The following is an 11,663-nucleotide window of genomic DNA, read 5'->3' on the forward strand; positions in this document are numbered from 1 at the left end:
ATTTGTGCTATGGAGGGAGTTGTTTCCAGTCACCTGCCAGCAAAATCAAGTGCAAAAAATACAAGTACCAGAATCCTCAGAGCTAATTAACTTGTCACACCTGAAAGAGAAATGCAGACCCGCCTGAAAAAACAAAGAAACTCAGCCTCCCTGAAGATTGATGAAGTCATGAAAACGTGCGTTAGGAGGAGAAGCTAAAGACTGGTAACAGAGCGCCTGCCTTCAGATCTTTAAGCATTGTTCCAGGAGTCCCGGGCTCAGAAGGGAGTGCAGCAGGGCCATCATGCCTTACATTGGAGAGCCACAACCATGGCTTTCCCCCTCCCCCATCAAGGGGAAGATTTGTGCTATGGAGGGAGTTGTTTCCAGTCACCTGCCAGCAAAATCAAGTGCGAAAAATACAAGTACCAGAATCCTCAGAGCTAATTAACTTGTCACACCTGAAACAGAAATGCAGACCCGCCTGAAAAAACAAAGAAACTCAGCCTCCCCGAAGATTGATGAAATCATGAAAACGTGCGTTAGGAGGAGAAGCTAAAGACTGGTAATAGAGCGCCTGCCTTCAGATCTTTAAACATTGTTCCAGGAGTCCCGGGCTCAGAAGGCAGTGCAGCAGGGCCATCATGCCTTACATTAGAGAGCCACAACCATGGCTTTCCCCCTCCCCCATAAAGGGGAAGATTTGTGCTATGGAGGGAGTTGTTTCCAGTCACCTGCCAGCAAAATCAAGTGCGAAAAATACAAGTACCAGAATCCTCAGAGCTAATTAACTTGTCACACCTGAAACAGAAATGCAGACCCGCCTGAAAAAACAAAGAAACTCAGCCTCCCCGAAGATTGATGAAATCATGAAAACGTGCGTTAGGAGGAGAAGCTAAAGACTGGTAATAGAGCGCCTGCCTTCAGATCTTTAAACATTGTTCCAGGAGTCCCGGGCTCAGAAGGCAGTGCAGCAGGGCCATCATGCCTTACATTGGAGAGCCACAACCATTCCTTTCCCCTCCCCCCATCAAGGGAGAGATTTGTGCTATGGAGGGAGTTGTTTCCAGTCACCTGCCAGCAAAATCAAGTGCGAAAAATACAAGTACCAGAATCCTCAGAGCTAATTACCTTGTCACACCTGAAAGAGAAATGCAGACCCGCCTGAAAAAACAAAGAAACTCAGCCTCCCTGAAGATTGATGAAGTCATGAAAACGTGCGTTAGGAGGATAAGCTAAAGACTGGTAACAGAGCGCCTGCCTTCACATCTTTAAACATTGTTCCAGGAGTCCCGGGCTCACAAGGCAGTGCAGCAGGGCCATCATGCCTTACATTGGAGAGCCGCAACCATGGGTTTCCCCCTCCCCCATAAAGGGGAAGATTTGTGCTATGGAGGGAGTTGTTTCCAGTCACCTGCCAGCAAAATCAAGTGCGAAAAATACAAGTACCAGAATCCTCAGAGCTAATTAACTTGTCACACCTGAAACAGAAATGCAGACCCGCCTGAAAAAACAAAGAAACTCAGCCTCCCCGAAGATTGATGAAATCATGAAAACGTGCGTTAGGAGGAGAAGCTAAAGACTGGTAATAGAGCGCCTGCCTTCAGATCTTTAAACATTGTTCCAGGAGTCCCGGGCTCAGAAGGCAGTGCAGCAGGGCCATCATGCCTTACATTGGAGAGCCACAACCATTCCTTTCCCCTCCCCCCATCAAGGGAGAGATTTGTGCTATGGAGGGAGTTGTTTCCAGTCACCTGCCAGCAAAATCAAGTGCGAAAAATACAAGTACCAGAATCCTCAGAGCTAATTACCTTGTCACACCTGAAAGAGAAATGCAGACCCGCCTGAAAAAACAAAGAAACTCAGCCTCCCTGAAGATTGATGAAGTCATGAAAACGTGCGTTAGGAGGATAAGCTAAAGACTGGTAACAGAGCGCCTGCCTTCACATCTTTAAACATTGTTCCAGGAGTCCCGGTGTCACAAGGCAGTGCAGCAGGGCCATCATGCCTTACATTGGAGAGCCGCAACCATGGGTTTCCCCCTCCCCCATCAAAGGGAAGAGTTGTGCTATGGAGGGAGTTGTTTCCCGTCACCTGCCAGCAAAATCAAGTGCGAAAAATTCAAGTACCAGAATCCTCAGAGCTAATGAACTTGTCACACCTGAAACAGAAATGCAGACCCACCTGAAAAAACAAAGAAACTCAGCCTCCCTGAAGATTGATGAAGTCATGAAAACGTGTGTTAGGAGGAGAAGCTAAAGACTGGTAACAGAGCGCCTGCCTTCACATCTTTAAACATTGTTCCAGGAGTCCCGGGCTCACAAGGCAGTGCAGCAGGGCCATCATGCCTTACATTGGAGAGCCACAACCATGGCTTTCCCTCTACCCCCATCAAATGGAAGATTTGTGCTATGGTGGGAGTTGTTTCCAGTCACCTTGCAGCAAAATCAAGTGCGAAAAATACAGGTACCAGAATCCTCAGAGCTAATGAACTTGTCACACCTGAAACAGAAATGTAGACCCGCCTGAATAAACAAAGAAACTCAGCCTCCCTGAAGATTGATGAAGTCATGAAAACGTGCGTTAGGAGGAGAAGCTAAAGACTGGTAACAGCGCCTGCCTTCACATCTTTAAACATTGTTCCAGGATACCCGGGCTCACAAGGCAGTGCAGCAGGGCCAATATGCCTTACATTGGAGAGCCAAAACCATAGCTTTCCCCCACCCCCATCAAGGGGAAGATTTGTGCTATGGAGGGAGTTGTTTCCAGTCACCTGCCAGCAAAATCAAGTGCGAAATATACAAGTACCAGAATCCTCAGAGCTAATTAACTTGTCACACCTGAAAGAGAAATGCAGACCCGCCTGAAAAAACAAAGAAACTCAGCCTCCCTGAAGATTGATGAAGTCATGAAAACGTGCGTTAGGAGGAGAAGCTAAAGACTGGTAACAGAGCGCCTGCCTTCAGATCTTTAAGCATTGTTCCAGGAGTCCCGGGCTCAGAAGGGAGTGCAGCAGGGCCATCATGCCTTACATTGGAGAGCCACAACCATGGCTTTCCCCCTCCCCCATCAAGGGGAAGATTTGTGCTATGGAGGGAGTTGTTTCCAGTCACCTGCCAGCAAAATCAAGTGCGAAAAATACAAGTACCAGAATCCTCAGAGCTAATTAACTTGTCACACCTGAAACAGAAATGCAGACCCGCCTGAAAAAACAAAGAAACTCAGCCTCCCCGAAGATTGATGAAATCATGAAAACCTTCGTTAGGAGGAGAAGCTAAAGACTGGTAATAGAGCGCCTGCCTTCAGATCTTTAAACATTGTTCCAGGAGTCCCGGGCTCAAAAGGCAGTGCAGCAGGGCCATCATGCCTTACATTAGAGAGCCACAACCATGGCTTTCCCCCTCCCCCATAAAGGGGAAGATTTGTGCTATGGAGGGAGTTGTTTCCAGTCACCTGCCAGCAAAATCAAGTGCGAAAAATACAAGTACCAGAATCCTCAGAGCTAATTAACTTGTCACACCTGAAAGAGAAATGCAGACCCGCCTGAAAAAACAAAGAAACTCAGCCTCCCTGAAGATTGATGAAGTCATGAAAACGTGCGTTAGGAGGAGAAGCTAAAGACTGGTAACAGAGCGCCTGCCTTCACATCTTTAAACATTGTTCCAGGAGACCCGGGCTCACAAGGCAGTGCAGCAGGGCCATCATGCCTTACATTGGAGAGCCACAACCATGGCTTTCCCCCTCCCCCATCAAGGGGAAGATTTGTGCTATGGAGGGAGTTGTTTCCAGTCACCTGCCAGCAAAATCAAGTGCGAAAAATACAAGTACCAGACTCCTCGGAGCTAATTAACTTTTCACTCCTGAAACAGAAATGCAGACCCGCCTGAAAAAACAAAGAAACTCAGCCTCCCTGAAGATTGATGGAGTCATGAAAACGTGCGTTAGGAGAAGAAGCTAAAGACTGGTAACAGAGCGCCTGCCTTCACATCTTTAAACATTGTTCCAGGAGTCCCGGTGTCACAAGGCAGTGCAGCAGGGCCATCATGCCTTACATTGGAGAGCCGCAACCATGGGTTTCCCCCTCCCCCATCAAAGGGAAGAGTTGTGCTATGGAGGGAGTTGTTTCCCGTCACCTGCCAGCAAAATCAAGTGCGAAAAATTCAAGTACCAGAATCCTCAGAGCTAATGAACTTGTCACACCTGAAACAGAAATGCAGACCCACCTGAAAAAACAAAGAAACTCAGCCTCCCTGAAGATTGATGAAGTCATGAAAACGTGTGTTAGGAGGAGAAGCTAAAGACTGGTAACAGAGCGCCTGCCTTCACATCTTTAAACATTGTTCCAGGAGTCCCGGGCTCACAAGGCAGTGCAGCAGGGCCATCATGCCTTACATTGGAGAGCCACAACCATGGCTTTCCCTCTACCCCCATCAAATGGAAGATTTGTGCTATGGTGGGAGTTGTTTCCAGTCACCTTCCAGCAAAATCAAGTGCGAAAAATACAGGTACCAGAATCCTCAGAGCTAATGAACTTGTCACACCTGAAACAGAAATGTAGACCCGCCTGAATAAACAAAGAAACTCAGCCTCCCTGAAGATTGATGAAGTCATGAAAACGTGCGTTAGGAGGAGAAGCTAAAGACTGGTAACAGCGCCTGCCTTCACATCTTTAAACATTGTTCCAGGATACCCGGGCTCACAAGGCAGTGCAGCAGGGCCAATATGCATTACATTGGAGAGCCAAAACCATGGCTTTCCCCCACCCCCATCAAGGGGAAGATTTGTGCTATGGAGGGAGTTGTTTCCAGTCACCTGCCAGCAAAATCAAGTGCAAAAAATACAAGTACCAGAATCCTCAGAGCTAATTAACTTGTCACACCTGAAAGAGAAATGCAGACCCGCCTGAAAAAACAAAGAAACTCAGCCTCCCTGAAGATTGATGAAGTCATGAAAACGTGCGTTAGGAGGAGAAGCTAAAGACTGGTAACAGAGTGCCTGCCTTCAGATCTTTAAACATTGTTCCAGGAGTCCCGGGCTCAGAAGGCAGTGCAGCAGGGCCATCATGCCTTACATTGGAGAGCCACAACCATTCGTTTCCCCCTCACCCCATCAAGGGAGAGATTTGTGCTATGGAGGGAGTTGTTTCCTGTCACCTGCCAGCAAAATCAAGTGCGGAAAATTCAAGTACCAGAATCCTCAGAGCTAATGAACTTGTCACACCTGAAACAGAAATGCAGACCCGTCTGAAAAAACAAAGAAACTCAGCCTCCCTGAAGATTGATGAAGTCATGAAAATGTGTGTTAGGAGGAGAAGCTAAAGACTGGTAACAGAGCGCCTGCCTTCACATCTTTAAACATTGTTCCAGGAGTCCCGGGCTCACAAGGCAGTGCAGCAGGGCCATCATGCCTTACATTGGAGAGCCACAACCATGGCTTTCCCTCTACCCCCATCAAATGGAAGATTTGTGCTGTGGTGGGAGTTGTTTCCAGTCACCTGCCAGCAAAATCAAGTGCGAAAAATACAAGTAACAGAATCCTCAGAGCTAATTAACTTGTCACACCTGAAACAGAAATGTAGACCCGCCCGAATAAACAAAGAAACTCAGCCTCCCTGAAGATTGATGAAGTCATGAAAAGGTGCGTTAGGAGGAGAAGCTAAAGACTGGTAACAGCGCCTGCCTTCACATCTTTAAACATTGTTCCAGGATACCCAGGCTCACAAGGCAGTGCAGCAGGGCCATTATGCCTTACATTGGAGAGCCAAAACCATGGCTTTCCCCCACCCCCATCAAGGGGAAGATTTGTGCTATGGAGGGAGTTGTTTCCAGTCACCTGCCAGCAAAATCAAGTGCGAAAAATACAAGTAACAGAATCCTCAGAGCTAATTAACTTGTCACACCTGAAACAGAAATGCAGACCCGCCTGAAAAAACAAAGAAACTCAGCCTCCCTGAAGATTGATGAAGTCATGAAAATGTGCGTTAGGAGGAGAATCTAAAGACTGGTAACAGAGCGCCTGCCTTCAGATCTTTAAACATTGTTCCAGGAGTCCCGGGCTCAGAAGGCAGTGCAGCAGGGCCATCATGCCTTACATTGGAGAGCCGCAACCATGGCTTTCCCCCTCCCCCATCAAGGGGAAGATTTGTGCTATGGAGGGAGTTGTTTCCAGTCACCTGCCAGCAAAATCAAGTGCGAAAAATACAAGTACCAGACTCCTCAGAGCTAATTAACTTTTCACACCTGAAACAGAAATGCAGACCCGCCTGAAAAAACAAAGAAACTCAGCCTCCCTGAAGATTGATGGAGTCATGAAAACGTGCGTTAGGAGAAGAAGCTAAAGACTGGTAACAGAGCGCCTGCCTTCACATCTTTAAACATTGTTCCAGGAGTCCCGGTGTCACAAGGCAGTGCAGCAGGGCCATCATGCCTTACATTGGAGAGCCGCAACCATGGGTTTCCCCCTCCCCCATCAAAGGGAAGAGTTGTGCTATGGAGGGAGTTGTTTCCCGTCACCTGCCAGCAAAATCAAGTGCGAAAAATTCAAGTACCAGAATCCTCAGAGCTAATGAACTTGTCACACCTGAAACAGAAATGCAGACCCACCTGAAAAAACAAAGAAACTCAGCCTCCCTGAAGATTGATGAAGTCATGAAAACGTGTGTTAGGAGGAGAAGCTAAAGACTGGTAACAGAGCGCCTGCCTTCACATCTTTAAACATTGTTCCAGGAGTCCCGGGCTCACAAGGCAGCGCAGCAGGGCCATCATGCCTTACATTGGAGAGCCACAACCATGGCTTTCCCTCTACCCCCATCAAATGGAAGATTTGTGCTATGGTGGGAGTTGTTTCCAGTCACCTTCCAGCAAAATCAAGTGCGAAAAATACAGGTACCAGAATCCTCAGAGCTAATGAACTTGTCACACCTGAAACAGAAATGTAGACCCGCCTGAATAAACAAAGAAACTCAGCCTCCCTGAAGATTGATGAAGTCATGAAAACGTGCGTTAGGAGGAGAAGCTAAAGACTGGTAACAGCGCCTGCCTTCACATCTTTAAACATTGTTCCAGGATACCCGGGCTCACAAGGCAGTGCAGCAGGGCCAATATGCCTTACATTGGAGAGCCAAAACCATGGCTTTCCCCCACCCCCATCAAGGGGAAGATTTGTGCTATGGAGGGAGTTGTTTCCAGTCACCTGCCAGCAAAATCAAGTGCGAAAAATACAAGTACCAGAATCCTCAGAGCTAATTAACTTGTCACACCTGAAAGAGAAATGCAGACCCGCCTGAAAAAACAAAGAAACTCAGCCTCCCTGAAGATTGATGAAGTCATGAAAACGTGCGTTAGGAGGAGAAGCTAAAGACTGGTAACAGAGCGCCTGCCTTCAGATCTTTAAGCATTGTTCCAGGAGTCCCGGGCTCAGAAGGGAGTGCAGCAGGGCCATCATGCCTTACATTGGAGAGCCACAACCATGGCTTTCCCCCTCCACCATCAAGGGGAAGATTTGTGCTATGGAGGGAGTTGTTTCCAGTCACCTGCCAGCAAAATCAAGTGCGAAAAATACAAGTACCAGAATCCTCAGAGCTAATTAACTTGTCACACCTGAAACAGAAATGCAGACCCGCCTGAAAAAACAAAGAAACTCAGCCTCCCCGAAGATTGATGAAATCATGAAAACGTGCGTTAGGAGGAGAAGCTAAAGACTGGTAATAGAGCGCCTGCCTTCAGATCTTTAAACATTGTTCCAGGAGTCCCGGGCTCAGAAGGCAGTGCAGCAGGGCCATCATGCCTTACATTAGAGAGCCACAACCATGGCTTTCCCCCTCCCCCATAAAGGGGAAGATTTGTGCTATGGAGGGAGTTGTTTCCAGTCACCTGCCAGCAAAATCAAGTGCGAAAAATACAAGTACCAGAATCCTCAGAGCTAATTAACTTGTCACACCTGAAAGAGAAATGCAGACCCGCCTGAAAAAACAAAGAAACTCAGCCTCCCTGAAGATTGATGAAGTCATGAAAACGTGCGTTAGGAGGAGAAGCTAAAGACTGGTAACAGAGCGCCTGCCTTCACATCTTTAAACATTGTTCCAGGAGACCCGGGCTCACAAGGCAGTGCAGCAGGGCCATCATGCCTTACATTGGAGAGCCACAACCATGGCTTTCCCCCTCCCCCAACAAGGGGAAGATTTGTGCTATGGAGGGAGTTGTTTCCAGTCACCTGCCAGCAAAATCAAGTGCGAAAAATACAAGTACCAGACTCCTCGGAGCTAATTAACTTTTCACTCCTGAAACAGAAATGCAGACCCGCCTGAAAAAACAAAGAAACTCAGCCTCCCTGAAGATTGATGGAGTCATGAAAACGTGCGTTAGGAGAAGAAGCTAAAGACTGGTAACAGAGCGCCTGCCTTCACATCTTTAAACATTGTTCCAGGAGTCCCGGTGTCACAAGGCAGTGCAGCAGGGCCATCATGCCTTACATTGGAGAGCCGCAACCATGGGTTTCCCCCTCCCCCATCAAAGGGAAGAGTTGTGCTATGGAGGGAGTTGTTTCCCGTCACCTGCCAGCAAAATCAAGTGCGAAAAATTCAAGTACCAGAATCCTCAGAGCTAATGAACTTGTCACACCTGAAACAGAAATGCAGACCCACCTGAAAAAACAAAGAAACTCAGCCTCCCTGAAGATTGATGAAGTCATGAAAACGTGTGTTAGGAGGAGAAGCTAAAGACTAGTAACAGAGCGCCTGCCTTCACATCTTTAAACATTGTTCCAGGAGTCCCGGGCTCACAAGGCAGTGCAGCAGGGCCATCATGCCTTACATTGGAGAGCCACAACCATGGCTTTCCCTCTACCCCCATCAAATGGAAGATTTGTGCTATGGTGGGAGTTGTTTCCAGTCACCTTCCAGCAAAATGAAGTGCGAAAAATACAGGTACCAGAATCCTCAGAGCTAATGAACTTGTCACACCTGAAACAGAAATGTAGACCCGCCTGAATAAACAAAGAAACTCAGCCTCCCTGAAGATTGATGAAGTCATGAAAACGTGCGTTAGGAGGAGAAGCTAAAGACTGGTAACAGCGCCTGCCTTCACATCTTTAAACATTGTTCCAGGATACCCGGGCTCACAAGGCAGTGCAGCAGGGCCAATATGCATTACATTGGAGAGCCAAAACCATGGCTTTCCCCCACCCCCATCAAGGGGAAGATTTGTGCTATGGAGGGAGTTGTTTCCAGTCACCTGCCAGCAAAATCAAGTGCAAAAAATACAAGTACCAGAATCCTCAGAGCTAATTAACTTGTCACACCTGAAAGAGAAATGCAGACCCGCCTGAAAAAACAAAGAAACTCAGCCTCCCTGAAGATTGATGAAGTCATGAAAACGTGCGTTAGGAGGAGAAGCTAAAGACTGGTAACAGAGCGCCTGCCTTCAGATCTTTAAGCATTGTTCCAGGAGTCCCGGGCTCAGAAGGGAGTGCAGCAGGGCCATCATGCCTTACATTGGAGAGCCACAACCATGGCTTTCCCCCTCCCCCATCAAGGGGAAGATTTGTGCTATGGAGGGAGTTGTTTCCAGTCACCTGCCAGCAAAATCAAGTGCGAAAAATACAAGTACCAGAATCCTCAGAGCTAATTAACTTGTCACACCTGAAAGAGAAATGCAGACCCGCCTGAAAAAACAAAGAAACTCAGCCTCCCTGAAGATTGATGAAGTCATGAAAACGTGCGTTAGGAGGAGAAGCTAAAGACTGGTAACAGAGCGCCTGCCTTCACATCTTTAAACATTGTTCCAGGAGACCCGGGCTCACAAGGCAGTGCAGCAGGGCCATCATGCCTTACATTGGAGAGCCACAACCATGGCTTTCCCCCTCCCCCATCAAGGGGAAGATTTGTGCTATGGAGGGAGTTGTTTCCAGTCACCTGCCAGCAAAATCAAGTGCGAAAAATACAAGTACCAGACTCCTCGGAGCTAATTAACTTTTCACTCCTGAAACAGAAATGCAGACCCGCCTGAAAAAACAAAGAAACTCAGCCTCCCTGAAGATTGATGGAGTCATGAAAACGTGCGTTAGGAGAAGAAGCTAAAGACTGGTAACAGAGCGCCTGCCTTCACATCTTTAAACATTGTTCCAGGAGTCCCGGTGTCACAAGGCAGTGCAGCAGGGCCATCATGCCTTACATTGGAGAGCCGCAACCATGGGTTTCCCCCTCCCCCATCAAAGGGAAGAGTTGTGCTATGGAGGGAGTTGTTTCCCGTCACCTGCCAGCAAAATCAAGTGCGAAAAATTCAAGTACCAGAATCCTCAGAGCTAATGAACTTGTCACACCTGAAACAGAAATGCAGACCCACCTGAAAAAACAAAGAAACTCAGCCTCCCTGAAGATTGATGAAGTCATGAAAACGTGTGTTAGGAGGAGAAGCTAAAGACTAGTAACAGAGCGCCTGCCTTCACATCTTTAAACATTGTTCCAGGAGTCCCGGGCTCACAAGGCAGTGCAGCAGGGCCATCATGCCTTACATTGGAGAGCCACAACCATGGCTTTCCCTCTACCCCCATCAAATGGAAGATTTGTGCTATGGTGGGAGTTGTTTCCAGTCACCTTCCAGCAAAATGAAGTGCGAAAAATACAGGTACCAGAATCCTCAGAGCTAATGAACTTGTCACACCTGAAACAGAAATGTAGACCCGCCTGAATAAACAAAGAAACTCAGCCTCCCTGAAGATTGATGAAGTCATGAAAACGTGCGTTAGGAGGAGAAGCTAAAGACTGGTAACAGCGCCTGCCTTCACATCTTTAAACATTGTTCCAGGATACCCGGGCTCACAAGGCAGTGCAGCAGGGCCAATATGCATTACATTGGAGAGCCAAAACCATGGCTTTCCCCCACCCCCATCAAGGGGAAGATTTGTGCTATGGAGGGAGTTGTTTCCAGTCACCTGCCAGCAAAATCAAGTGCAAAAAATACAAGTACCAGAATCCTCAGAGCTAATTAACTTGTCACACCTGAAAGAGAAATGCAGACCCGCCTGAAAAAACAAAGAAACTCAGCCTCCCTGAAGATTGATGAAGTCATGAAAACGTGCGTTAGGAGGAGAAGCTAAAGACTGGTAACAGAGCGCCTGCCTTCAGATCTTTAAGCATTGTTCCAGGAGTCCCGGGCTCAGAAAGGAGTGCAGCAGGGCCATCATGCCTTACATTGGAGAGCCACAACCATGGCTTTCCCCCTCCCCCATCAAGGGGAAGATTTGTGCTATGGAGGGAGTTGTTTCCAGTCACCTGCCAGCAAAATCAAGTGCGAAAAATACAAGTACCAGAATCCTCAGAGCTAATTAACTTGTCACACCTGAAACAGAAATGCAGACCCGCCTGAAAAAACAAAGAAACTCAGCCTCCCCGAAGATTGATGAAATCATGAAAACGTGCGTTAGGAGGAGAAGCTAAAGACTGGTAATAGAGCGCCTGCCTTCAGATCTTTAAACATTGTTCCAGGAGTCCCGGGCTCAGAAGGCAGTGCAGCAGGGCCATCATGCCTTACATTGGAGAGCCACAACCATTCCTTTCCCCTCCCCCCATCAAGGGAGAGATTTGTGCTATGGAGGGAGTTGTTTCCAGTCACCTGCCAGCAAAATCAAGTGCGAAAAATACAAGTACCAGAATCCTCAGAGCTAATTAACTTGTCACACCTGAAAGA

The sequence above is a fragment of the Ambystoma mexicanum genome, chromosome 9, assembly GCF_040938575.1.
Source record: "Ambystoma mexicanum isolate Mex_15411 chromosome 9, UKY_AmexF1_1, whole genome shotgun sequence".
Taxonomy (NCBI): domain Eukaryota; kingdom Metazoa; phylum Chordata; class Amphibia; order Caudata; family Ambystomatidae; genus Ambystoma; species Ambystoma mexicanum.